The following is a 21423-nucleotide window of genomic DNA, read 5'->3' on the forward strand; positions in this document are numbered from 1 at the left end:
CTTAGCGTCGGAGTGCTCTTTACTCTCCCGTGCATTCTGGGTGCTCGATAACGCGCGTCCTAGACAAGGTTGCACCATGAGGCATGGGCTAAGACGAGGGTGCGAGAGTTTGGTGTCGAGTGCGATCATACCAGCGTTAGTGCACCGGATCCCATCAGAACTCCGCAGTTAAGCGCGCTTGGGCCGGAGTAGTACTGGGATGGGTGACCTCCCGGGAAGTCCCGGTGTTGCACCCCTCTTTCACTTTTGCGAGCATCCGGTCGTGTCATTGTTGCATTGGGACAGCACTCGCGCTCCTCAAAGCCCATTTTCAATCGCCCATCTCCTTCACCTCCCGCACCCCGACTCATGTTCATTCCGAGTGCCCAATAAGGCGCGTTCTTAGTGCTGGATAAGGTGCATTCTGGGCACTGAGGGTGGCATAAAATTCGCGTCGCTCAACAAAGAAATCTCCATGGGGAGGAAACGGTCGGCGCAACAGTTGATTCTTGTGATAAAAGCGTATATGAATGGGGGAAATTGATCAAAGAAATTTCGAGGGCCATAACCTTCGACCCGCATCTCCGTTCTTCTCCAAATTGTCCACGTGGGAATTTTCGAGCGCCAGATAAGGTGCGTTCTTAGCGTCGGAGTGCTCTTTAATCTCCCGTGCATTCTGGGTGCTCGATAACGCGCGTCCTAGACAAGGTTGCACCATGAGGCATGGGCTAAGACGAGGGTGCGAGAGTTTGGTGTCGGTTGCGATCATACCAGCGTTAATGCACCGGATCCCATCAGAACTCCGCAGTTAAGCGCGCTTGGGCCGGAGTAGTACTGGGATGGGTGACCTCCCGGGAAGTCTCGGTGTTGCACCCCTCTTTCACTTTTGCGAGCATCCGGTCGTGTCATTGTTGCATTTGGAATGCACTCGCGCTCCTCAAAGCCCATTTTCAATCGCCCATCTCCTTCACCTCCCGCACCCCGACTCATGTTCATTCCGAGTGCCCGATAAGGCGCGTTCTTAGTGCTGGATAAGGTGCATTCTGGGCACTGAGGGTGGCGTAAAATTCGCGTCGCTCAACAAAGAAATCTCCATGGGGAGGAAACGGTCGGCGCAACAGTTGACTCTTGTGATAAAAGCGTATATGAATGGGGGAAATTGATCAAAGAAATTTCGAGGGCCATAACCTTCGACCCGCATCTCCGTTCTTCTCCAAATTGTCCACGTGGGAATTTTCGAGCGCCAAATAAGGTGCGTTCTTAGCGTCGGAGTGCTCTTTACTCTCCCGTGCATTCTGGGTGCTCGATAACGCGCGTCCTAGACAAGGTTGCACCATGAGGCATGGGCTAAGACGAGGGTGCGAGAGTTTGGTGTCGGGTGCGATCATACCAGCGTTAGTGCACCGGATCCCATCAGAACTCCGCAGTTAAGCGCGCTCGGGCCGAAGTAGTACTGGGATGGGTGACCTCCCGGGAAGTCCCGGTGTTGCACCCCTCTTTCACTTTTGCGAGCATCCGGTCGTGTCATTGTTGCATTGGGACAGCACTCGCGCTCCTCAAAGCCCATTTTCAATCGCCCATCTCCTTCACCTCCCGCACCCCGACTCATGTTCATTCCGAGTGCCCGATAAGGCGCGTTCTTAGTGCTGGAAAAGGTGCATTCTGGGCACTGAGGGTGGCGTAAAATTCGCGTCGCTCAACAAAGAAATCTCCATGGGGAGGAAACGGTCGGCGCAACAGTTGATTCTTGTGATAAAAGCGTATATGAATGGGGGAAATTGATCAAAGAAATTTCGAGGGCCATAACCTTCGACCCGCATCTCCGTTCTTCTCCAAATTGTCCACGTGGGAATTTTCGATCGCCAGATAAGGTGCGTTCATAGCGTCGGAGTGCTCTTTACTCTCCCGTGCATTCTGGGTGCTCGATAACGCGCGTCCTAGACAAGGTTGCACCATGAGGCATGGGCTAAGACGAGGGTGCGAGAGTTTGGTGTCGGGTGCGATCATACCAGCGTTAATGCACCGGATCCCATCAGAACTCCGCAGTTAAGCGCGCTCGGGCCGGAGTAGTACTGGGATGGGTGACCTCCCGGGAAGTCTCGGTGTTGCACCCTTCTTTCACTTTTGCGAGCATCCGGTCGTGTCATTGTTGCATTGGGACAGCACTCGCGCTCCTCAAAGCCCATTTTCAATCGCCCATCTCCTTCACCTCCCGCACCCCGACTCATGTTCATTCCGAGTGCCCGATAAGGCGCGTTCTTAGTGCTGGATAAGGTGCATTCTGGGCACTGAGGGTGGCGTAAAATTCGCGTCGCTCAACAAAGAAATCTCCATGGGGAGGAAACGGTCGGCGCAACAGTTGATTCTTGTGATAAAAGCGTATATGAATGGGGGAAATTGATCAAAGAAATTTCGAGGGCCATAACCTTCGACCCGCATCTCCGTTCTTCTCCAAATTGTCCACGTGGGAATTTTCGAGCGCCAGATAAGGTGCGTTCTTAGCGTCGGAGTGCTCTTTACTCTCCCGTGCATTCTGGGTGCTCGATAACGCGCGTCCTAGACAAGGTTGCACCATGAGGCATGGGCTAAGACGAGGGTGCGAGAGTTTGGTGTCGGGTGCGATCATACCGGCGTTAGTGCACCGGATCCCATCAGAACTCCGCAGTTAAGCGCGCTTGGGCCGGAGTAGTACTGGGATGGGTGACCTCCCGGAAAGTCCCGGTGTTGCGCCCTTCTTTCACTTTTGCGAGCATCCGGTCGTGTCATTGTTGCATTGGGACAGCACTCGCGCTCCTCAAAGCCCATTTTCAATCGCCCATCTCCTTCACCTCCCGCACCCCGACTCATGTTCATTCCGAGTGCCCGATAAGGCGCGTTCTTAGTGCTGGATAAGGTGCATTCTGGGCACTGAGGGTGGCGTAAAATTCGCGTCGCTCAACAAAGAAATCTCCATGGGGAGGAAACGGTCGGCGCAACAGTTGATTCTTGTGATAAAAGCGTATATGAATGGGGGAAATTGATCAAAGAAATTTCGAGGGCCATAACCTTCGACCCGCATCTCCGTTCTTCTCCAAATTGTCCACGTGGGAATTTTCGAGCGCCAGATAAGGTGCGTTCTTAGCGTCGGAGTGCTCTTTACTCTCCCGTGCATTCTGGGTGCTCGATAACGCGCGTCCTAGACAAGGTTTCACCATGAGGCATGGGCTAAGACGAGGGTGCGAGAGTTTGGTGTCGGGTGCGATCATACCAGCGTTAGTGCACCGGATCCCATCAGAACTCCGCAGTTAAGCGCGCTCGGGCCGGAGTAGTACTAGGATGGGTGACCTCCCGGGAAGTCCCGGTGTTGCACCCCTCTTTCACTTTTGCGAGCATCCGGTCGTGTCATTGTTGCATTGGGACAGCACTCGTGCTCCTCAAAGCCCATTTTCAATCGCCCATCTCCTTCACCTCCCGCACCCCGACTCATGTTCATTCCGAGTGCCCGATAAGGCGCGTTCTTAGTGCTGGATAAGGTGCATTCTGGGCACTGAGGGTGGCGTAAAATTCGCGTCGCTCAACAAAGAAATCTCCATGGGGAGGAAACGGTCGGCGCAACAGTTGATTCTTGTGATAAAAGCGTATATGAATGGGGGAAATTGATCAAAGAAATTTCGAGGGCCATAACCTTCGACCCGCATCTCTGTTCTTCTCCAAATTGTCCACGTGGGAATTTTCGAGCGCCAGATAAGGTGCGTTCTTAGCGTCGGAGTGCTCTTTACTCTCCCGTGCATTCTGGGTGCTCGATAACGCGCGTCCTAGACAAGGTTGCACCATGAGGCATGGGCTAAGACGAGGGTGCGAGAGTTTGGTGTCGGGTGCGATCATACCAGCGTTAGTGCACCGGATCCCATCAGAACTCCGCAGTTAAGCGCGCTTGGGCCGGAGTAGTACTGGGATGGGTGACCTCCCGAGAAGTCCCGGTGTTGCGCCCTTCTTTCACTTTTGCGAGCATCCGGTCGTGTCATTGTTGCATTGGGACAGCACTCGCGCTCCTCAAAGCCCATTTTCAATCGCCCATCTCCTTCACCTCCCGCACCCCGACTCATGTTCATTCCGAGTGCCCGATAAGGCGCGTTCTTAGTGCTGGATAAGGTACATTCTGGGCATTGAGGGTGGCGTAAAATTCGCGTCGCTCAACAAAGAAATCTCCATGGGGAGGAAACGGTCGGCGCAACAGTTGATTCTTGTGATAAAAGCGTATATGAATGGGGGAAATTGATCAAAGAAATTTCGAGGGCCATAACCTTCGACCCGCATCTCCGTTCTTCTCCAAATTGTCCACGTGGGAATTTTCGAGCGCCAGATAAGGTGCGTTCTTAGCGTCGGAGTGCTCTTTACTCTCCCGTGCATTCTGGGTGCTCGATAACGCGCGTCCTAGACAAGGTTGCACCATGAGGCATGGGCTAAGACGAGGGTGCGAGAGTTTGGTGTCGGGTGCGATCATACCAGCGTTAGTGCACCGGATCCCATCAGAACTCCGCAGTTAAGCGCGCTTGGGCCGGAGTAGTACTGGGATGGGTGACCTCCCGGGAAGTCTCGGTGTTGCACCCTTCTTTCACTTTTGCGAGCATCCGGTCGTGTCATTGTTGCATTGGGACAGCACTCGCGCTCCTCAAAGCCCATTTTCAATCGCCCATCTCCTTCACCTCCCGCACCCCGACTCATGTTCATTCCGAGTGCCCGATAAGGCGCGTTCTTAGTGCTGGATAAGGTGCATTCTGGGCACTGAGGGTGGCGTAAAATTCGCGTCGTTCAACAAAGAAATCTCCATGGGGAGGAAACGGTCGGCGCAACAGTTGATTCTTGTGATAAAAGCGTATATGAATGGGGGAAATTGATCAAAGAAATTTCGAGGGCCATAACCTTCGACCCGCATCTCCGTTCTTCTCCAAATTGTCCACGTGGGAATTTTCGAGCGCCAGATAAGGTGCGTTCTTAGCGTCGGAGTGCTCTTTAATCTCCCGTGCATTCTGGGTGCTCGATAACGCGCGTCCTAGACAAGGTTGCACCATGAGGCATGGGCTAAGACGAGGGTGCGAGAGTTTGGTGTCGGTTGCGATCATACCAGCGTTAATGCACCGGATCCCATCAGAACTCCGCAGTTAAGCGCGCTTGGGCCGGAGTAGTACTGGGATGGGTGACCTCCCGGGAAGTCTCAGTGTTGCACCCCTCTTTCACTTTTGCGAGCATCCGGTCGTGTCATTGTTGCATTTGGAATGCACTCGCGGTCCTCAAAGCCCATTTTCAATCGCCCATCTCCTTCACCTCCCGCACCCCGACTCATGTTCATTCCGAGTGCCCGATAAGGCGCGTTCTTAGTGCTGGATAAGGTGCATTCTGGGCACTGAGGGTGGCGTAAAATTCGCGTCGCTCAACAAAGAAATCTCCATGGGGAGGAAACGGTCGGCGCAACAGTTGACTCTTGTGATAAAAGCGTATATGAATGGGGGAAATTGATCAAAGAAATTTCGAGGGCCATAACCTTCGACCCGCATCTCCGTTCTTCTCCAAATTGTCCACGTGGGAATTTTCGAGCGCCAAATAAGGTGCGTTCTTAGCGTCGGAGTGCTCTTTACTCTCCCGTGCATTCTGGGTGCTCGATAACGCGCGTCCTAGACAAGGTTGCACCATGAGGCATGGGCTAAGACGAGGGTGCGAGAGTTTGGTGTCGGGTGCGATCATACCAGCGTTAGTGCACCGGATCCCATTAGAACTCCGCAGTTAAGCGCGCTCGGGCCGGAGTAGTACTGGGATGGGTGACCTCTCGGGAAGTCCCGGTGTTGCACCCCTCTTTCACTTTTGCGAGCATCCGGTCGTGTCATTGTTGCATTGGGACAGCACTCGCGCTCCTCAAAGCCCATTTTCAATCGCCCATCTCCTTCACCTCCCGCACCCCGACTCATGTTCATTCCGAGTGCCCGATAAGGCGCGTTCTTAGTGCTGGATAAGGTGCATTCTGGGCACTGAGGGTGGCGTAAAATTCGCGTCGCTCAACAAAGAAATTTCCAAGGGGAGGAAACGGTCGGCGCAACAGTTGATTCTTGTGATAAAAGCGTATATGAATGGGGGAAATTGATCAAAGAAATTTCGAGGGCCATAACCTTCGACCCGCATCTCCGTTCTTCTCCAAATTGTCCACGTGGGAATTTTCGAGCGCCAGATAAGGTGCGTTCTTAGCAACGGAGTGCTCTTTACTCTCCCATGCATTCTGGGTGCTCGATAACGCGCGTCCTAGACAAGGTTGCACCATGAGGCATGGGCTAAGACGAGGGTGCGAGAGTTTGGTGTCGGGTTCGACCATACCAGCGTTAGTGCACCGGATCCCATCAGAACTCCGCAGTTAAGCGCGCTTGGGCCGGAGTAGTACTGGGATGGGTGACCTCCCGGGAAGTCCCGGTGTTGCACCCTTCTTTCACTTTTGCGAGCATCCGGTCGTGTCATTGTTGCATTGGGAATGCACTCGCGCTCCTCAAAGCCCATTTTCAATCGCCCATCTCCTTCACCTCCCGCACCCCGACTCATGTTCATTCCGAGTGCCCGATAAGGCGCGTTCTTAGTGCTGGATAAGGTGCATTCTGGGCACTGAGGGTGGCGTAAAATTCGCGTCGCTCAACAAAGAAATCTCCATGGGGAGGAAACGGTCGGCGCAACAGTTGATTCTTGTGATAAAAGCGTATATGAATGGGGGAAATTGATCAAAGAAATTTCGAGGGCCATAACCTTCGACCCGCATCTCCGTTCTTCTCCAAATTGTCCACGTGGGAATTTTCGAGCGCCAAATAAGGTGCGTTCTTAGCGTCGGAGTGCTCTTTACTCTTTCGTGCATTCTGGGGGCTCGATAACGCGCGTCCTAGACAAGGTTGCACCATGAGGCATGGGCTAAGACGAGGGTGCGAGAGTTTGGTGTCGGGTGCGATCATACCAGCGTTAGTGCACCAGATCCCATCAGAACTCCGCAGTTAAGCGCGCTCGGGCCGGAGTAGTACTGGGATGGGTGACCTCCCGGGAAGTCCCGGTGTTGCACCCCTCTTTCACTTTTGCGAGCATCCGGTCGTGTCATTGTTGCATTGGGACAGCACTCGCGCTCCTCAAAGCCCATTTTCAATCGCCCATCTCCTTCACCTCCCGCACCTCGACTCATGTTCATTCCGAGTGCCCGATAAGGCGCGTTCTTAGTGCTGGATAAGGTGCATTCTGGGCACTGAGGGTGGCGTAAAATTCGCGTCGCCCTACAAAGAAATCTCTATGGGGAGGAAACGGTCGGCGCAACAGTTGATTCTTGTGATAAAAGCGTATATGAATGGGGGAAATTGATCAAAGAAATTTCGAGGGCCATAACCTTCGACCCGCATCTCCGTTCTTCTCCAAATTGTCCACGTGGGAATTTTCGAGCGCCAGATAAGGTGCGTACTTAGCGTCGGAGTGCTCTTTACTCTCCCGTGCATTCTGGGTGCTCGATAACGCGCGTCCTAGACAAGGTTGCACCATGAGGCATGGGCTAAGACGAGGGTGCGAGAGTTTGGTGTCGGGTGCGATCATACCAGCGTTAGTGCACCGGATCCCATCAGAACTCCGCAGTTAAGCGCGCTTGGGCCGGAATAGTACTGGGATGGGTGACCTCTCGGGAAGTCCCGGTGTTGCACCCCTCTTTCACTTTTGCGAGCATCCGGTCGTGTCATTGTTGCATTGGGAATGCACTCGCGCTCCTCAAAGCCCATTTTCAATCGCCCATCTCCTTCACCTCCCGCACCCCGACTCATGTTCATTCCGAGTGCCCGATAAGGCGCGTTCTTAGTGCTGGATAAGGTGCATTCTGGGCACTGAGGGTGGCGTAAAATTCGCGTCGCTCAACAAAGAAATCTCCATGGGGAGGAAACGGTCGGCGCAACAGTTGATTCTTGTGATAAAAGCGTATATGAATGGGGGAAATTGATCAAAGAAATTTCGAGGGCCATAACCTTCGACCCGCATCTCCGTTCTTCTCCAAATTGTCCACGTGGGAATTTTCGAACGCCAGATAAGGTGCGTTCTTAGCGTCGGAGTGCTCTTTACTCTCCCGTGCATTCTGGGGGCTCGATAACGCGCGTCCTAGAAAAGGTTGCACCATGAGGCATGGGCTAAGACGAGGGTGCGAGAGTTTGGTGTCGGGTGCGATCATACCAGCGTTAGTGCACCGGATCCCATCAGAACTCCGCAGTTAAGCGCGCTTGGGCCGGAATAGTACTGGGATGGGTGACCTCCCGGGAAGTCCCGGTGTTGCACCCCTCTTTCACTTTTGCGAGCATCCGGTCGTGTCATTGTTGCATTGGGAATGCACTCGCGCTCCTCAAAGCCCATTTTCAATCGCCCATCTCCTTCACCTCCCGCACCCCGACTCATGTTCATTCCGAGTGCCCGATAAGGCGCGTTCTTAGTGCTGGATAAGGTGCATTCTGGGCACTGAGGGTGGCGTAAAATTCGCGTCGCTCAACAAAGAAATCTCCATGGGGAGGAAACGGTCGGCGCAACAGTTGATTCTTGTGATAAAAGCGTATATGAATGGGGGAAATTGATCAAAGAAATTTCGAGGGCCATAACCTTCGACCCGCATCTCCGTTCTTCTCAAAATTGTCCACGTGGGAATTTTCGAGCGCCAGATAAGGTGCGTTCTTAGCGTCGGAGTGCTCTTTACTCTCCCGTGCATTCTGGGTGCTCGATAACGCGCGTCCTAGACAAGGTTGCACCATGAGGCATGGGCTAAGACGAGGGTGCGAGAGTTTGGTGTCGGGTGCGATCATACCAGCGTTAGTGCGCCGGATCCCATCAGAACTCCGCAGTTAAGCGCGCTTGGGCCGGAGTAGTACTGGGACGGGTGACCTCCCGGGAAGTCCCGGTGTTGCACCCTTCTTTCACTTTTGCGAGCATCCGGTCGTGTCATTGTTGCATTGGGACAGCACTCGCGCTCCTCAAAGCCCATTTTCAATCGCCCATCTCCTTCACCTCCCGCACCTCGACTCATGTTCCTTCCGAGTGCCCGATAAGGCGCGTTCTTAGTGCTGGATAAGGTGCATTCTGGGCACTGAGGGTGGCGTAATATTCGCGTCGCTCAACAAAGAAATCTCCATGGGGAGGAAACGGTCGGCGCAACAGTTGATTCTTGTGATAAAAGCGTATATGAATGGGGGAAATTGAGCAAAGAAATTTCGAGCGCCATAACCTTCGACCCGCATCTCCGTTCTTCTCCAAATTGTCCACGTGGGAATTTTCGAGCGCCAGATAAGGTGCGTTCTTAGCGTCGGAGTGCTCTTTACTCTCCCGTGCATTCTGGGGGCTCGATAACGCGCATCCTAGACAAGGTTGCACCATGAGGCATGAGCTAAGACGAGGGTGCGAGAGTTTGGTGTCGGGTGCGATCATACCAGCGTTAGTGCGCCGGATCCCATCAGAACTCCGCAGTTAAGCGCGCTTGGGCCGGAGTAGTACTGGGATGGGTGACCTCCCGGGAAGTCTCGGTGTTGCACCCTTCTTTCACTTTTGCGAGCATCCGGTCGTGTCATTGTTGCATTGGGACAGCACTCGCGCTCCTCAAAGCCCATTTTCAATCGCCCATCTCCTTCACCTCCCGCACCCCGACTCATGTTCATTCTGAGTGCCCGATAAGGCGCGTTCTTAGTGCTGGATAAGGTGCATTCTGGGCACTGAGGGTGGCGTAAAATTCGCGTCGCTCAACAAAGAAATCTCCATGGGGAGGAAACGGTCGGCGCAACAGTTGATTCTTGTGATAAAAGCGTATATGAATGGCTGAAATTGATCAAAGAAATTTCGAGGGCCATAACCTTCGACCCGCATCTCCGTTCTTCTCCAAATTGTCCACGTGGGAATTTTCGAGCGCCAGATAAGGTGCGTTCTTAGCGTCGGAGTGCTCTTTACTCTCCCGTGCATTCTGGGTGCTCGATAACGCGCGTCCTAGACAAGGTTGCACCATGAGGCATGGGCTAAGACGAGGGTGCGAGAGTTTGGTGTCGGGTGCGATCATACCAGCGTTAGTGCATCGGATCCCATCAGAACTCCGCAGTTAAGCGCGCTTGGGCCGGAGTAGTACTGGGATGGGTGACCTCCCGGGAAGTCTCGGTGTTGCACCCTTCTTTCACTTTTGCGAGCATCCGGTCGTGTCATTGTTGCATTGGGACAGCACTCGCGCTCCTCAAAGCCCATTTTCAATCGCCCATCTCCTTCACCTCCCGCACCCCGACTCATGTTCATTCTGAGTGCCCGATAAGGCGCGTTCTTAGTGCTGGATAAGGTGCATTCTGGGCACTGAGGGTGGCGTAAAATTCGCGTCGCTCAACAAAGAAATCTCCATGGGGAGGAAACGGTCGGCGCAACAGTTGATTCTTGTGATAAAAGCGTATATGAATGGGGGAAATCGATCAAAGAAATTTCGAGGGCCATAACCTTCGACCCGCATCTCCGTTCTTCTCTAAATTGTCCACGTGGGAATTTTCGAGCGCCAGATAAGGTGCGTTCTTAGCGTCAGAGTGCTCTTTACTCTCTCGTGCATTCTGGGGGCTCGATAACGCACGTCCTAGACACGGTTGCACCATGAGGCATGGGCTAAAACGAGGGTGCGAGATTTTGGTGTCGGGTGCGATCATACCAGCGTTAGTGCACCGGATCCCATCAGAACTCCGCAGTTAAGCGCGCTTGGGCCGGAGTAGTACTGGGATGGGTGACCTCCCGGGAAGTCCCGGTGTTGCACCCTGCTTTCACTTTTGCGAGCATCCGGTCGTGTCATTGTTGCATTGGGACAGCACTCGCGCTCCTCAAAGCCCATTTTCAATCGCCCATCTCCTTCACCTCCCGCACCCCGACTCATGTTCATTCCGAGTGCCCGATAAGGCGCGTTCTTAGTGCTGGATAAGGTGCATTCTGGGCACTGAGGGTGGCGTAAAATTCGCGTCGCTCAACAAAGAAATCTCCATGGGGAGGAAACGGTCGGCGCAACAGTTGATTCTTGTGATAAAAGCGTATATGAATGGGGGAAATTGATCAAAGAAATTTCGAGGGCCATAACCTTCGACCCGCATCTCCGTTCTTCTCCAAATTGTCCACGTGGGAATTTTCGAGCGCCAGATAAGGTGCGTTCTTAGCGTCGGAGTGCTCTTTACTCTCCCGTGCATTCTGGGTGCTCGATAACGCGTGTCCTAGACAAGGTTGCACCATGAGGCATGGGCTAAGACGAGGGTGCGAGAGTTTGGTGTCGGGTGCGATCATACCAGCGTTAGTGCATCGGATCCCATCAGAACTCCGCAGTTAAGCGCGCTTGGGCCGGAGTAGTACTGGGATGGGTGACCTCCCGGGAAGTCCCGGTGTTGCACCCCTCTTTCACTTTTGCGAGCATCCGGTCGTGTCATTGTTGCATTGGGACAGCACTCGCGCTCCTCAAAGCCCATTTTCAATCGCCCATCTCCTTCACCTCCCGCACCCCGACTCATGTTCATTCCGAGTGCCCGATAAGGCGCGTTCTTAGTGCTGGATAAGATGCATTCTGGGCACTGAGGGTGGCGTAAAATTCGCGTCGCTCAACAAAGAAATCTCCATGGGGAGGAAACGGTCGGCGCAACAGTTGATTCTTGTGATAAAAGCGTATATGAATGGGGGAAATTGAGCAAAGAAATTTCGAGGGCCATAACCTTCGACCCGCATCTCCGTTCTTCTCCAAATTGTCCACGTGGGAATTTTCGAGCGCCAGATAAGGTGCGTTCTTAGCATCGGAGTGCTCTTTACTCTCACGTGCATTCTGGGTGCTCGATAACGCGCGTCCTAGACAAGGTTGCACCATGAGGCATGGGCTAAGACGAGGGTGCGAGAGTTTGGTGTCGGGTGCGATCATACCAGCGTTAGTGCACCGGATCCCATCAGAACTCCGCAGTTAAGCGCGCTTGGGCCGGAGTAGTACTGGGATGGGTGACCTCCCGGGAAGTCCCGGTATTGCACCCTTCTTTCACTTTTGCGAGCATCCGGTCGTGTCATTGTTGCATTGGGACAGCACTCGCGCTTCTCAAAGCCCATTTTCAATCGCCCATCTCCTTCACCTCCCGCACCCTGACTCATGTTCATTCCGAGTGCCCAATAAGGCGCGTTCTTAGTGCTGGATAAGGTGCATTCTGGGCACTGAGGGTGGCGTAAAATTTGCGTCGCTCAACAAAGAAATCTCCATGGGGAGGAAACGGTCGGCGCAACAGTTGATTCTTGTGATAAAAGCGTATATGAATGGGGGAAATTGATCAAAGAAATTTCGAGGGCCATAACCTTCGACCCGCATCTCCGTTCTTCTCCAAATGGTCCACGTGGGAATTTTCGAGCGCCAGATAATGTGCGTTCTTAGCGTCGGAGTGCTCTTTACTCTCCCGTGCATTCTGGGTGCTCGATAACGCGCGTCCTAGACAAGGTTGCACCATGAGGCATGGGCTAAGACGAGGGTGCGAGAGTTTGGTGTCGGGTGCGATCATACCAGCGTTAGTGCGCCGGATCCCATCAGAACTCCGCAGTTAAGCGCGCTTGGGCCGGAGTAGTACTGGGATGGGTGACCTCCCGGGAAGTCCCGGTGTTGCACCCTTCTTTCACTTTTGCGAGCATCCGGTCGTGTCATTGTTGCATTGGGACAGCACTCGCGCTCCTCAAAGCCCATTTTCAATCGCCCATCTCCTTCACCTCCCGCACCCCGACTCATGTTCATTCCGAGTGCCCGATAAGGAGCGTTCTTAGTGCTGGATAAGGTGCATTCTGGGCACTGAGGGTGGCGTAAAATTCGCGTCGCTCAACAAAGAAATCTCCATGGGGAGGAAACGGTCGGCGCAACAGTTGATTGTTGTGATAAAAGCGTATATGAATGGGGAAAATTGATCAAAGAAATTTCGAGGGCCATAACCTTCGACCCGCATCTCCGTTCTTCTCCAAATTGTCCACGTGGGAATTTTCGAGCGCCAGATAAGGTGCGTTCTTAGCGTCGGAGTTCTCTTTACTCTCCCGTGCATTCTGGGTGCTCGATAACGCGCGTCCTAGACAAGGTTGCACCATGAGGCATGGGCTAAGACGAGGGTGCGAGAGTTTGGTGTCGGGTGCGATCATACCAGCGTTAGTGCACCGGATCCCATCAGAACTCCGCAGTTAAGCGCGCTCGGGCCGGAGTAGTACTGGGATGGGTGACCTCTCGGGAAGTCCCGGTGTTGCACCCCTCTTTCACTTTTGCGAGCATCCGGTCGTGTCATTGTTGCATTGGGACAGCACTCGCGCTCCTCAAATCCCATTTTCAATCGCCCATCTCCTTCACCTCCCGCACCCCGACTCATGTTCATTCCGAGTGCCCGATAAGGCGCATTCTTAGTGCTGGATAAGGTGCATTCTGGGCACTGAGGGTGGCGTAAAATTCGCGTCGCTCAACAAAGAAATCTCCATGGGGAGGAAACGGTCGGCGCAACAGTTGATTCTTGTGATAAAAGCGTATATGAATGGGGGAAATTGATCAAAGAAATTTCGAGGGCCATAACCTTCGACCCGCATTTTCGTTCTTCTCCAAATTGTCCACGTGGGAATTTTCGAGCGCCAGATAAGGTGCGTTCTTAGCGTCGGAGTGCTCTTTACTCTCCCGTGCATTCTGGGTGCTCGATAACGCGCGTCCTAGACAAGGTTGCACCATGAGGCATGGGCTAAGACGAGGGTGCGAGAGTTTGGTGTCGGGTGCGATCATACCAGCGTTAGTGCATCGGATCCCATCAGAACTCCGCAGTTAAGCGCGCTTGGGCCGGAGTATTACTGGGATGGGTGACCTCCCGGGAAGTCCCGGTGTTGCACCCTTCTTTCACTTTTGCGAGCATCCGGTCGTGTCATTGTTGCATTGGGACAGCACTCGCGCTCCTCAAAGCCCATTTTCAATCGCCCATCTCCTTCACCTCCCGCACCCCGACTCATGTTCATTCCGAGTGCCCGATAAGGCGCGTTCTTAGTGCTGGATAAGGTGCATTCTGGGCACTGAGGGTGGCGTAAAATTCGCGTCGCTCAACAAAGAAATCTCCATGGGGAGGAAACAGTCGGCGCAACAGTTGATTCTTGTGATAAAAGCGTATATGAATTGGGGAAATTGATCAAAGAAATTTCGAGGGCCATAACCTTCGACCCGCATCTCCGTTCTTCTCCAAATTGTCCACGTGGGAATTTTCGAGCTCCAGATAAGGTGCGTTCTTAGCGTCGGAGTGCTCTTTACTCTCCCGTGCATTCTGGGTGCTCGATAACGCGCGTCCTAGACAAGGTTGCAACATGAGGCATGGGCTAAGACGAGGGTGCGAGAGTTTGGTGTCGGGTGCGATCATACCACCGTTAGTGCACCGGATCCCATCAGAAGTCCGCAGTTAAGCGCGCTCGGGCCGGAGTAGTACTGGGATGGGTGACCTCCCGGGAAGTCCCGGTGTTGCACCCCTCTTTCACTTTTGCGAGCATCCGGTCGTGTCATTGTTGCATTGGGACAACACTCGCGCTCCTCAAAGCCCATTTTCAATCACCCATCTCCTTCACCTCCCGCACCCCGACTCATGTTCATTCCGAGTGCCCGATAAGGCGCGTTCTTAGTGCTGGATAAGGTGCATTCTGGGCACTGAGGGTGGCGTAAAATTCGCGTCGCTCAACAAAGAAATCTCCATGGGGAGGAAACGGTCGGCGCAACAGTTGATTCTTGTGATAAAAGCGTATATGAATGGGGGAAATTGATCAAAGAAATTTCGAGGGCCATAACCTTCGACCCGCATCTCCGTTCTTCTCCAAATTGTCCACGTGGGAATTTTCGAGCGCCAGATAAGGTGCGTTCTTAGCGTTGGAGTGCTCTTTACTCTCCCGTGCATTCTGGGTGCTCGATAACGCGCGTCCTAGACAAGGTTGCACCATGAGGCATGGGCTAAGACGAGGGTGCGAGAGTTTGGTGTCGGGTGCGATCATACCAGCGTTAGTGCACCAAATCCCATCAGAACTCCGCAGTTAAGCGCGCTTGGGCCGGAGTAGTACTGGGATGGGTGACCTCCCGGGAAGTCCCGGTGTTGCACCCTTCTTTCACTTTTGCGAGCATCCGGTCGTGTCATTGTTGCATTGGGAATGCACTCGCGCTCCTCAAAGCCCATTTTCAATCGCCCATCTCCTCCACCTCCCGCACCCCGACTCATGTTCATTCCGAGTGCCCGATAAGGCGCGTTCTTAGTGCTGGATAAGGTGCATTCTGGGCACTGAGGGTGGCGTAAAATTCGCGTCGCTCAACAAAGAAATCTCCATGGGGAGGAAACGGTCGGCGCAACAGTTGATTCTTGTGATAAAAGCGTATATGAATGGGGGAAATTGATCAAAGAAATTTCGAGGGCCATAACCTTCGACCCGCATCTCCGTTCTTCTCCAAATTGTCCACGTGGGAATTTTCGAGCGCCAAATAAGGTGCGTTCTTAGCGTCGGAGTGCTCTTTACTCTTCCGTGCATTCTGGGGGCTCGATAACGCGCGTCCTAGACAAGGTTGCACCATGAGGCATGGGCTAAGACGAGGGTGCGAGAGTTTGGTGTCGGGTGCGATCATACCAGCGTTAGTGCACCGGATCCCATCAGAACTCCGCAGTTAAGCGCGCTCGGGCCGGAGTAGTACTGGGATGGGTGACCTCCCGGGAAGTCCCGGTGTTGCACCCCTCTTTCACTTTTGCGAGCATCCGGTCGTGTCATTGTTGCATTGGGACAGCACTCGCGCTCCTCAAAGCCCATTTTCAATCGCCCATCTCCTTCACCTCCCGCACCCCGACTCATGTTCATTCCGAGTGCCCGATAAGGCGCGTTCTTAGTGCTGGATAAGGTGCATTCTGGGCACTGAGGGTGGCGTAAAATTCGCGTCGCTCTACAAAGAAATCTCTATGGGGAGGAAACGGTCGGCGCAACAGTTGATTCTTGTGATAAAAGCGTATATGAATGGGGGAAATTGATCAAAGAAATTTCGAGAGCCATAACCTTCGACCCGCATCTCCGTTCTTCTCCAAATTGTCCACGTGGGAATTTTCGATCGCCAGATAAGGTGCGTTCTTAGCGTCGGAGTGCTCTTTACTCTCCCATGCATTCTGGGTGCTCGATAACGCGCGTCCTAGACAAGGTTGCACCATGAGGCATGGGCTAAGACGAGGGTGCGAGAGTTTGGTGTCGGGTGCGATCATACCAGCGTTAGTGCACCGGATCCCATCAGAACTCCGCAGTTAAGCGCGCTTGGGCCGGAGTAGTACTGGGATGGGTGACCTCCCGGGAAGTCCCGGTGTTGCGCCCTTCTTTCACTTTTGCGAGCATCCGGTCGTGTCATTGTTGCATTGGGACAGCACTCGCGCTCCTCAAAGCCCATTTTCAATCGCCCATCTCCTTCACCTCCCGCACCCCGACTCATGTTCATTCCGAGTGCCCGATAAGGCGCGTTCTTAGTGCTGGATAAGGTGCATTCTGGGCACTGAGGGTGGCGTAAAATTCGCGTCGCTCAACAAAGAAATCTCTATGGGGAGGAAACGGTCGGCGCAACAGTTGATTCTTGTGATAAAAGCGTATATGAATGGGGGAAATTGATCAAAGAAATTTCGAGGGCCATAACCTTCGACCCGCATCTCCGTTCTTCTCCAAATTGTCCACGTGGGAATTTTCGAGCGCCAGATAATGTGCGTTCTTAGCGTCGGAGTGCTCTTTACTCTCCCGTGCATTCTGGGTGCTCGATAACGCGCGTCCTACACAAGGTTGCACCATGAGGCATGGGCTAAGACGAGGGTGCGAGAGTTTGGTGTCGGGTGCGGTCATACCAGCGTTAGTGCATCGGATCCCATCAGAACTCCGCAGTTAAGCGCGCTTGGGCCGGAGTAGTACTGGGATGGGTGACCTCCCGGGAAGTCCCGGTGTTGCACCCTTCTTTCACTTTTGCGAGCATCCGGTCGTGTCATTGTTGCATTGGGACAGCACTCGCGCTCCTCAAAGCCCATTTTCAATCGCCCATCTCCTTCACCTCCCGCACCCCGACTCATGTTCATTCCGAGTGCCCGATAAGGCGCGTTCTTAGTGCTGGATAAGGTGCATTCTGGGCACTGAGGGTGGCGTAAAATTCGCGTCGCTCAACAAAGATATCTCCATGGGGAGGAAACGGTCGGCGCAACAGTTGATTCTTGTGATAAAAGCGTATATGAATGGGGGAAATTGATCAAAGAAATTTCGAGGGCCATAACCTTCGACCCGCATCTCCGTTCTTCTCCAAATTGTCCACGTGGGAATTTTCGAGCGCCAGATAATGTGCGTTCTTAGCGTCGGAGTGCTCTTTACTCTCCCGTGCATTCTGGGTGCTCGATAACGCGCGTCCTAGACAAGGTTGCACCATGAGGCATGGGCTAAGACGAGGGTGCGAGAGTTTGGTGTCGGGTGCGATCATACCAGCGTTAGTGCGCCAGATCCCATCAGAACTTTGCAGTTAAGCGCGCTTGGGCCGGAGTAGTACTGGGATGGGTGACCTCCCGGGAAGTCCCGGTGTTGCACCCTTCTTTCACTTTTGCGAGCATCCAGTCGTGTCATTGTTGCATTGGGACAGCACTCGCGCTCCTCAAAGCCCATTTTCAATCGCCCATCTCCTTCACCTCCCGCACCCCGACTCATGTTCATTCCGAGTGCCCGATAAGGCGCGTTCTTAGTGCTGGATAAGGTGCATTCTGGGCACTGAGGGTGGCGTAAAATTCGCGTCGCTCAACAAAGAAATCTCCATGGGGAGGAAACGGTCGGCGCAACAGTTGATTCTTGTGATAAAAGCGTATATGAATGGGGAAAATTGATCAAAGAAATTTCGAGGGCCATAACCTTCGACCCGCATCTCCGTTCTTCTCCAAATTGTCCACGTGGGAATTTTCGAGCGCCAGATAAGGTGCGTTCTTAGCGTCGGAGTGCTCTTTACTCTCCCGTGCATTCTGGGTGCTCGATAAGGCGCGTCCTAGACAAGGTTGCACCATGAGGCATGGGCTAAGACGAGGGTGCGAGAGTTTGGTGTCGGGTGCGATCATACCAGCGTTAGTGCACCGGATCCCATCAGAACTCCGCAGTTAAGCGCGCTTGGGGCGGAGTAGTACTGGGATGGGTGACCTCCCGCGAAGTCCCGGTGTTGCACCCTTCTTTCACTTTTGCGAGCATCCGGTCGTGTCATTGTTGCATTGGGAATGCACTCGCGCTCCTCAAAGCCCATTTTCAATCGCCCATCTCCTTCACCTCCCGCACCCCGACTCATGTTCATTCCGAGTGCCCGATAAGGCGCGTTCTTAGTGCTGGATAAGGTGCATTCTGGGCACTGAGGGTGGCGTAAAATTCGCGTCGCTCAACAAAGAAATCTCCATGGGGAGGAAACGGTCGGCGCAACAGTTGATTCTTGTGATAAAAGCGTATATGAATGGGGGAAATTGATCAAAGAAATTTCGAGGGCCATAACCTTCGACCCGCATCTCCGTTCTTCTCCAAATTGTCCACGTGGGAATTTTCGAGCGCCAGATAAGGTGCGTTCTTAGCGTCGGAGTGCTCTTTACTCTCCCGTGCATTCTGGGGGCTCGATAACGCGCGTCCTAGACAAGGTTGCACCATGAGGCATGGGCTAAGACGAGGGTGCGAGAGTTTGGTGTCGGGTGCGATCATACCAGCGTTAGTGCACCGGATCCCATCAGAACTCCGCAGTTAAGCGCGCTTGGGCCGGAGTAGTACTGAGATGGGTGACCTCCCGGGAAGTCTCGGTGTTGCACCCCTCTTTCACTTTTGCGAGCATCCGGTCGTGTCATTGTTGCATTGGGAATGCACTCGCGCTCCTCAAAGCCCATTTTCAATCGCCCATCTCCTTCACCTCCCGCACCCTGACTCATGTTCATTCCGAGTGCCCGATAAGGCGGGTTCTTAGTGCTGGATAAGGTGCATTCTGGGCACTGAGGGTGGCGTAAAATTCGCGTCGCTCTACAAAGAAATCTCTATGGGGAGGAAACGGTCGGCGCAACAGTTGATTCTTGTGATAAAAGCGTATATGAATGGGGGAAATTGATCAAAGAAATTTCGAGGGCCATAACCTTCGACCCGCATCTCCGTTCTTCTCCAAATTGTCCACGTGGGAATTTTCGATCGCCAGATAAGGTGCGTTCTTAGCGTCGGAGTGCTCTTTACTCTCCCGTGCATTCTGGGTGCTCGATAACGCGCGTCCTAGACAAGGTTGCACCATGAGGCATGGGCTAAGACGAGGGTGCGAGAGTTTGGTGTCAGGTGCGATCATACCAGCGTTAGTGCACCGGATCCCATCAGAACTCCGCAGTTAAGCGCGCTTGGGCTGGAGTAGTACTGGGAAGGGTGACCTCCCGGGAAGTCCCGGTGTTGCACCCCTCTTTCACTTTTGCGAGCATCCGGTCGTGTCATTGTTGCATTGGGACAGCACTCGCGCTCCTCAAAGCCCATTTTCAATCGCCCATCTCCTTCACCTCCCGCACCCCGACTCATGTTCATTCCGAGTGCCCGATAAGGCGCGTTCTTAGTGCTGGATAAGGTGCATTCTGGGCACTGAGGGTGGCGTAAAATTCGCGTCGCTCAACAAAGAAATCTCCATGGGGAGGAAACGGTCGGCGCAACAGTTGATTCTTGTGATAAAAGCGTATATGAATGGGGGAAATTGATCAAAGAAATTTCGAGGGCCATAACCTTCGACCCGCATCTCCGTTCTTCTCCAAATTGTCCACGTGGGAATTTTCGAGCGCCAGATAAGGTGCGTTCTTAGCGTCGGAGTGCTCTTTACTCTCCCGTGCATTCTGGGGGCTCGATAACGCGCGTCCTAGACAAGGTTGCACCATGAGGCATGGGCTAAGACGAGGGTGCGAGAGTTTGGTGTCGGGTGCGATCATACCAGCGTTAGTGCATCGGATCCCATCAGAACTCCGCAGTTAAGCGCGCTTGGGCCGGAGTAGTACTGGGATGGGTGACCTCCCGGGAAGTCCCGGTGTTGCACCCTTCTTTCCCTTTTGCGAGCATCCGGTCGTGTCATTGTTGCATTGGGACAGCACTCGCGCTCCTCAAAGCCCATTTTCAATTGCCCATCTCCTTCACCTCCCGCACCCCGACTCATGTTCATTCCGAGTGCCCGATAAGGCGCGTTCTTAGTGCTGGATAAGGTGCATTCTGGGCACTGAGGGTGGCGTAAAATTCGCGTCGCTCAACAAAGAAATCTCCATGGGGAGGAAACGGTCGGCGCAACAGTTGATTCTTGTGATAAAAGCGTATATGAATGGGGGAAATTGATCAAAGAAATTTCGAGGGCCATAACCTTCGACCCGCATCTCCGTTCTTCTCCAAATTGTCCACGTGGGAATTTTCGAGCGCCAGATAAGGTGCGTTCTTAGCGTCAGAGTGCTCTTTACTCTCCCGTGCATTCTGGGTGCTCGATAACGCGCGTCCTAGACAAGGTTGCACCATGAGGCATGGGCTAAGACGAGGGTGCGAGAGTTTGGTGTCGGGTGCGATCATACCAGCGTTAGTGACCCGGATCCCATCAGAACTCCGCAGTTAAGCGCGCTTGGGCCAAAGTAGTACTGGGATGGGTGACCTCCCGGGAAGTCCCGGTGTTGCACCCTTCTTTCACTTTTGCGAGCATCCGGTCGTGTCATTGTTGCATTGGGATTGCACTCGCGCTCCTCAAAGCCCATTTTCAATCGCCCATCTCCTTCACCTCCCGCACCCCGACTCATGTTCATTCCGAGTGCCCGATAAGGCGCGTTCTTAGTGCTGGATAAGGTGCATTCTGGGCACTGAGGGTGGCGTAAAATTCGCGTCGCTCAACAAAGAAATCTCCATGGGGAGGAAACGGTCGGCGCAACAATTGATTCTTGTGATAAAAGCGTATATGAATGGGGGAAATTGATCAAAGAAATTTCTAGGGCCATAACCTTCGACCCGCATCTCCGTTCTTCTCCAAATTGTCCACGTGGGAATTTTCGAGCGCCAGATAAGGTGCGTTCTTAGCGTCGGAGTGCTCTTTACTCTCCCGTGCATTCTGGGTGCTCGATAACGCGCGTCCTAGACAAGGTTGCACCATGAGGCATGGGCTAAGACGAGGGTGCGAGAGTTTGGTGTCGGGTGCATTCATACCAGCGTTAGTGCACCGGATCCCATCAGAACTCCGCAGTTAAGCGCGCTTGGGCCAGAGTAGTACTGGGATGGGTGACCTCCCGGGAAGTCCCGGTGTTGCACCCCTCTTTCACTTTTGCGAGCATCCGGTCGTGTCATTGTTGCATTGGGAATGCACTCGCGCTCCTCAAAGCCCATTTTCAATCGCCCATCTCCTTCACCTCCCGCACCCCGACTCATGTTCATTCCGAGTGCCCGATAAGGCGC

At 53.5% G+C, this 21423-nt stretch overlaps 33 non-coding genes and 2 pseudogenes across 33 annotated transcripts; all 35 read left to right on the plus strand.

The window, feature by feature from the left end:
* Positions 1–117: 117 nt before the first annotated feature.
* Positions 118–236, plus strand: LOC149530066 (5S ribosomal RNA). Its single transcript, XR_016359409.1, has one exon. It is a non-coding gene; the product is annotated as a 5S ribosomal RNA (ribosomal RNA).
* A 500-nt stretch (positions 237–736) lies between these two features.
* Positions 737–855, plus strand: LOC149530067 (5S ribosomal RNA). The gene has a single exon (XR_016359447.1). It is a non-coding gene; the product is annotated as a 5S ribosomal RNA (ribosomal RNA).
* Positions 856–1355: 500 nt separating this feature from the next.
* Positions 1356–1474, plus strand: LOC149530068 (5S ribosomal RNA). The gene has a single exon (XR_016359521.1). It is a non-coding gene; the product is annotated as a 5S ribosomal RNA (ribosomal RNA).
* Positions 1475–1974: 500 nt separating this feature from the next.
* LOC149530069 (5S ribosomal RNA) lies at positions 1975–2093 on the plus strand. Its single transcript, XR_016359348.1, has one exon. It is a non-coding gene; the product is annotated as a 5S ribosomal RNA (ribosomal RNA).
* A 500-nt stretch (positions 2094–2593) lies between these two features.
* Positions 2594–2712, plus strand: LOC149530070 (5S ribosomal RNA). The gene has a single exon (XR_016359546.1). It is a non-coding gene; the product is annotated as a 5S ribosomal RNA (ribosomal RNA).
* A 500-nt stretch (positions 2713–3212) lies between these two features.
* Positions 3213–3331, plus strand: LOC149530071 (5S ribosomal RNA). The gene has a single exon (XR_016359352.1). It is a non-coding gene; the product is annotated as a 5S ribosomal RNA (ribosomal RNA).
* A 500-nt stretch (positions 3332–3831) lies between these two features.
* On the plus strand, positions 3832–3950 carry LOC149530072 (5S ribosomal RNA). Its single transcript, XR_016359408.1, has one exon. It is a non-coding gene; the product is annotated as a 5S ribosomal RNA (ribosomal RNA).
* A 500-nt stretch (positions 3951–4450) lies between these two features.
* On the plus strand, positions 4451–4569 carry LOC149530073 (5S ribosomal RNA). Its single transcript, XR_016359389.1, has one exon. It is a non-coding gene; the product is annotated as a 5S ribosomal RNA (ribosomal RNA).
* Positions 4570–5069: 500 nt separating this feature from the next.
* Positions 5070–5188, plus strand: LOC149530074 (5S ribosomal RNA). Its single transcript, XR_016359573.1, has one exon. It is a non-coding gene; the product is annotated as a 5S ribosomal RNA (ribosomal RNA).
* A 500-nt stretch (positions 5189–5688) lies between these two features.
* LOC149530075 (5S ribosomal RNA) lies at positions 5689–5807 on the plus strand. Its single transcript, XR_016359365.1, has one exon. It is a non-coding gene; the product is annotated as a 5S ribosomal RNA (ribosomal RNA).
* A 500-nt stretch (positions 5808–6307) lies between these two features.
* LOC149530076 (5S ribosomal RNA) lies at positions 6308–6426 on the plus strand. The gene has a single exon (XR_016359522.1). It is a non-coding gene; the product is annotated as a 5S ribosomal RNA (ribosomal RNA).
* Positions 6427–6926: 500 nt separating this feature from the next.
* Positions 6927–7045, plus strand: LOC149530077 (5S ribosomal RNA). Its single transcript, XR_016359478.1, has one exon. It is a non-coding gene; the product is annotated as a 5S ribosomal RNA (ribosomal RNA).
* A 500-nt stretch (positions 7046–7545) lies between these two features.
* On the plus strand, positions 7546–7664 carry LOC149530078 (5S ribosomal RNA). Its single transcript, XR_016359363.1, has one exon. It is a non-coding gene; the product is annotated as a 5S ribosomal RNA (ribosomal RNA).
* A 500-nt stretch (positions 7665–8164) lies between these two features.
* Positions 8165–8283, plus strand: LOC149530079 (5S ribosomal RNA). The gene has a single exon (XR_016359360.1). It is a non-coding gene; the product is annotated as a 5S ribosomal RNA (ribosomal RNA).
* Positions 8284–8783: 500 nt separating this feature from the next.
* LOC149530080 (5S ribosomal RNA) lies at positions 8784–8902 on the plus strand. The gene has a single exon (XR_016359516.1). It is a non-coding gene; the product is annotated as a 5S ribosomal RNA (ribosomal RNA).
* A 500-nt stretch (positions 8903–9402) lies between these two features.
* On the plus strand, positions 9403–9521 carry LOC149530081 (5S ribosomal RNA). Its single transcript, XR_016359476.1, has one exon. It is a non-coding gene; the product is annotated as a 5S ribosomal RNA (ribosomal RNA).
* A 500-nt stretch (positions 9522–10021) lies between these two features.
* LOC149530082 (5S ribosomal RNA) lies at positions 10022–10140 on the plus strand. Its single transcript, XR_016359542.1, has one exon. It is a non-coding gene; the product is annotated as a 5S ribosomal RNA (ribosomal RNA).
* A 500-nt stretch (positions 10141–10640) lies between these two features.
* Positions 10641–10759, plus strand: LOC149530083 (5S ribosomal RNA). Its single transcript, XR_016359320.1, has one exon. It is a non-coding gene; the product is annotated as a 5S ribosomal RNA (ribosomal RNA).
* Positions 10760–11259: 500 nt separating this feature from the next.
* On the plus strand, positions 11260–11378 carry LOC149530084 (5S ribosomal RNA). Its single transcript, XR_016359454.1, has one exon. It is a non-coding gene; the product is annotated as a 5S ribosomal RNA (ribosomal RNA).
* A 500-nt stretch (positions 11379–11878) lies between these two features.
* LOC149530085 (5S ribosomal RNA) lies at positions 11879–11997 on the plus strand. Its single transcript, XR_016359450.1, has one exon. It is a non-coding gene; the product is annotated as a 5S ribosomal RNA (ribosomal RNA).
* Positions 11998–12497: 500 nt separating this feature from the next.
* LOC149530086 (5S ribosomal RNA) lies at positions 12498–12616 on the plus strand. Its single transcript, XR_016359368.1, has one exon. It is a non-coding gene; the product is annotated as a 5S ribosomal RNA (ribosomal RNA).
* A 500-nt stretch (positions 12617–13116) lies between these two features.
* Positions 13117–13235, plus strand: LOC149530087 (5S ribosomal RNA). The gene has a single exon (XR_016359359.1). It is a non-coding gene; the product is annotated as a 5S ribosomal RNA (ribosomal RNA).
* Positions 13236–13735: 500 nt separating this feature from the next.
* On the plus strand, positions 13736–13854 carry LOC149530088 (5S ribosomal RNA). Its single transcript, XR_016359581.1, has one exon. It is a non-coding gene; the product is annotated as a 5S ribosomal RNA (ribosomal RNA).
* Positions 13855–14354: 500 nt separating this feature from the next.
* On the plus strand, positions 14355–14473 carry LOC149530089 (5S ribosomal RNA; annotated as a pseudogene).
* A 500-nt stretch (positions 14474–14973) lies between these two features.
* On the plus strand, positions 14974–15092 carry LOC149530090 (5S ribosomal RNA). The gene has a single exon (XR_016359583.1). It is a non-coding gene; the product is annotated as a 5S ribosomal RNA (ribosomal RNA).
* Positions 15093–15592: 500 nt separating this feature from the next.
* On the plus strand, positions 15593–15711 carry LOC149530091 (5S ribosomal RNA). Its single transcript, XR_016359347.1, has one exon. It is a non-coding gene; the product is annotated as a 5S ribosomal RNA (ribosomal RNA).
* Positions 15712–16211: 500 nt separating this feature from the next.
* Positions 16212–16330, plus strand: LOC149530092 (5S ribosomal RNA). The gene has a single exon (XR_016359380.1). It is a non-coding gene; the product is annotated as a 5S ribosomal RNA (ribosomal RNA).
* A 500-nt stretch (positions 16331–16830) lies between these two features.
* Positions 16831–16949, plus strand: LOC149530093 (5S ribosomal RNA). The gene has a single exon (XR_016359518.1). It is a non-coding gene; the product is annotated as a 5S ribosomal RNA (ribosomal RNA).
* Positions 16950–17449: 500 nt separating this feature from the next.
* LOC149530094 (5S ribosomal RNA) lies at positions 17450–17568 on the plus strand. The gene has a single exon (XR_016359551.1). It is a non-coding gene; the product is annotated as a 5S ribosomal RNA (ribosomal RNA).
* A 500-nt stretch (positions 17569–18068) lies between these two features.
* LOC149530095 (5S ribosomal RNA) lies at positions 18069–18187 on the plus strand. The gene has a single exon (XR_016359579.1). It is a non-coding gene; the product is annotated as a 5S ribosomal RNA (ribosomal RNA).
* A 500-nt stretch (positions 18188–18687) lies between these two features.
* On the plus strand, positions 18688–18806 carry LOC149530096 (5S ribosomal RNA). The gene has a single exon (XR_016359395.1). It is a non-coding gene; the product is annotated as a 5S ribosomal RNA (ribosomal RNA).
* A 500-nt stretch (positions 18807–19306) lies between these two features.
* Positions 19307–19425, plus strand: LOC149530097 (5S ribosomal RNA). Its single transcript, XR_016359577.1, has one exon. It is a non-coding gene; the product is annotated as a 5S ribosomal RNA (ribosomal RNA).
* A 500-nt stretch (positions 19426–19925) lies between these two features.
* On the plus strand, positions 19926–20044 carry LOC149530098 (5S ribosomal RNA). The gene has a single exon (XR_016359456.1). It is a non-coding gene; the product is annotated as a 5S ribosomal RNA (ribosomal RNA).
* A 500-nt stretch (positions 20045–20544) lies between these two features.
* Positions 20545–20663, plus strand: LOC149530099 (5S ribosomal RNA; annotated as a pseudogene).
* Positions 20664–21163: 500 nt separating this feature from the next.
* LOC149530100 (5S ribosomal RNA) lies at positions 21164–21282 on the plus strand. The gene has a single exon (XR_016359514.1). It is a non-coding gene; the product is annotated as a 5S ribosomal RNA (ribosomal RNA).
* The last annotated feature ends 141 nt before the right edge of the window (positions 21283–21423 follow it).

Source organism: Cupressus sempervirens, chromosome 11 (genome assembly GCF_028749045.1).
Source record: "Cupressus sempervirens isolate cs-2001-9-10 chromosome 11, ASM2874904v1, whole genome shotgun sequence".
In the NCBI taxonomy this organism is placed as follows: Eukaryota; Viridiplantae; Streptophyta; class Pinopsida; order Cupressales; family Cupressaceae; genus Cupressus; species Cupressus sempervirens.